General features: G+C 46.9%; 1 long non-coding RNA gene across 1 annotated transcript; it reads right to left on the reverse strand.

Moving 5' to 3' along the window:
• Window positions 1–243: 243 nt before the first annotated feature.
• Window positions 244–1726, reverse strand: LOC108537440 (uncharacterized). The gene is made up of 3 exons (XR_001887814.1): window positions 1592–1726; window positions 480–549; window positions 244–366 (listed from the first exon to the last, which is right to left on the reverse strand). It is a non-coding gene; the product is annotated as an uncharacterized LOC108537440 (long non-coding RNA).
• Window positions 1727–2788: the final 1062 nt, after the last annotated feature.

The following is a 2788-nucleotide window of genomic DNA, read 5'->3' on the forward strand; positions in this document are numbered from 1 at the left end:
ATGCCCAGCTAATTTTTGTATTTTTAGTAGAGACGGGGTTTCACCATGTTGGCCAGGCTGGTCTGGATCTCCTGACCTTGTGATCCACCCGCCTCAGCCTCCCAAAGTGCTGGGATTACAGGGGTGAGCCACCGCGTCCGGCCCCCATCTGATTCTTTAGCGATCCTAGAGAAAAGTACACCTTGGTTAAGTTCCATATGATTTCCTCTACTAATTTATTAACTTTTTCATTTGCTCCCAGGAGTCAGCTATGAAAGATAAATGTATCCCATTCTTCGAGGAGAGCCTTGGTTGGAGATTGAGGCTATCGGTGGGAGGGGACTTGCCAGGAGACAGAGCTGAAAACCCCAGCTCTGCTACCGAGGGCTGGAAGTTAATTGAGCAGAAACATGAGTTAGTCAATTGTCATTCGAGTCGGACCACGCGGCAGCCACACTATATCATCAAAGCCAAGGCATTCTGGGAAAGACTATGATTACCTCCATTCATTATGCTGGGAGTCTTTAGACACTTCAAACACGCTAGATTACAAAGTTGCTGGGGCGGAACCTGGAAAAGATAAAGTTATAATTGAAAGCTACTTACGTGATATATTTTAAATGACTTCGACTTTCTACTTCTAGGCATGTTAAGAAATCTCAAATAATTGTTTTTGGCCAGAGCTAAATTTAGACCCTCTGAGATGGATGGCTGTGTCCTGCTCTTGCTCAAGGAATGTTAATAGTTTCCTGTTGTTTCCTAAGTGCTGTCGCTTAGAAAACATGGCGCCTACTGTGTGCGTGCCTCTGACAGGCTGTTGGAATCATTTTCTTTGATCCCTGTGATACCCTCAGATAAGGCTGTCAGATTTAGCAAATAAAATACAGGATGCTCCATTACATTTGAATTTCATATAAACAATACATTTGTAAAGTAAAAGTAATCCCAGTGCTTTGGGAGGCTGAGGAAGGAGGATCACTTGAAGCCAGGAGTTTGAGACCTGCCTGGGCATCACAGCAAGACCCCATCTCTACAACAATAAAATAAAATAAAAATAAAATAAAATAAGTAAAAGCCAGGCATGGTGGCAGGCACCTGTAGTCCCAGCTACTCAGGAGGCTGAGCAGGGAGGATCTTGTAAGCCCAGGAGGTCGAGGCTGCAGTGAGCTGTGATCATGCCACCGTACTCCAGCCTGGGCATCAGAGTGAGACTCTGTTTCTCTAAAGAAACAACAACAAAAAGTAAAAGTATGTCCTGAATATTGCACTGGACTTACTTGGGCTGAAAAAATTATTTGTCTGAAATTCAGACCCATCTGGGTATCCTGCATTTCATCTGGCAGCCCTACCTGGGAAGTAGGTGGTACCATCTGCGTTTTTCAGACGAGGAAATGGAGAGTCAGGGAGTCTTACCTGGGGTCATGCAGCCAGTAATGGCCAGCAGGGTGAAACATAGTCTTTTGGATTTGGAAGGCCGTGGTCTCGCCAGCATAATGTGCTGCCACTCAGTGGCATGTGCAGACCATACCATCGTCTCCAGCCTGCGCTTCTCAACCCTCCTGACCTGGGCCCTAACATACCTCCCCAGTTTCCTCTCCTTCGCTCTGCTCACCTCATCCAGGAAGCTTTGCTGGCAGTGAAGGTGGCGTTCTGATTCTCAAGAAGCTTCTGACCCACACTTTGTTTTGGGTCCATATGTGCTGACCCAATGTGGAAACACCATTCACCAAAACTAAGACTTGCCGAGTGCCTGCTGTATACCTACAGCCAGCTCAGCCTTTGCCACGTGATATCCGGTCACCAGCAGGTGATGCAAAATTTTAGGTAGAACAAGGTTGAATGTTCTTAAAATAGCAGTGTGTTTGTCTTAATGAGTCATAGGAAAATCGTAAGTTCCCTACTGGCCTGCATGCATCAGGGTTCGTGGCTGATTGCTCAGGAGGAGGAACTGATTGAGTCTGGCAGAATTGGATGGATGGCCCACAGGTGACCCAAGCTGGTAGAAAATCCTGCATTCCTGCCCTTGAGGCCTCTGGACCTCAGCATCATCCTCTATATAATAAGGGGGCTGAACTCATGGTAATGAGGTGCCTGGCTCATGTTTATGGAGCATTTTTGTGGCTCCAGACACTCTTACACGTGACACTCATGTGCCCATTTTGCAGCGGAGAAAACAGGATGGATGGGTGTAGCAGCAAGTCCAGTGTGCTGGATTTGGCCTTCGCTCTGTTTGATTTCACACCTCCCAGTCCAAAACAGTGCCTCTCACCAGAGGGGGATCCTTGGTAATGTCTCAAGATATGTTTGGTGTTCCAAACCAGGAGGTGCTACTGGCATCTAGTGTGTGGCAGCCAGGAATGCTGTTTAATATACTATAATGCCTGGAATGGCCCCCACCACAGAGAATAATCCAGTCCCACATGTTGTTAGTGCAAGGCAGAGAAACCCCACTGTAAACCTGAGAGAGGAAGAGGGGCAACTGCCCCAGGACACAGTGCCTTCTTTCAGCCACCCACCACCCTGCTCTCACATATGCATGCCCTGCTCAAGAACACTCAATGGATCCCTAGTACCCATAGTCTGACCTTATGTTCAAATTCAGGGCTTTGGAGAAGGGTGTGGCTGGTGCTGTGCCACAGGCCAGAGACACTGGGCTTGAGCTTCCTGTCCCCATCACTCCTGACCCACAGATCACCTTAAGAAATTAAAAATCTACTTTTCATTTAAAAAGCACAAGGTCCTGTTCAATAGAGATCAGACAGGTATGCAAGTTATTATAGTTGTATATATATCAAGTGATAAGTGTGGG

The sequence above is a fragment of the Rhinopithecus bieti genome, unplaced genomic scaffold (genome assembly GCF_001698545.2).
Source record: "Rhinopithecus bieti isolate Rb0 unplaced genomic scaffold, ASM169854v2 scaffold_315, whole genome shotgun sequence".
NCBI classification, from domain to species: Eukaryota; Metazoa; Chordata; class Mammalia; order Primates; family Cercopithecidae; genus Rhinopithecus; species Rhinopithecus bieti.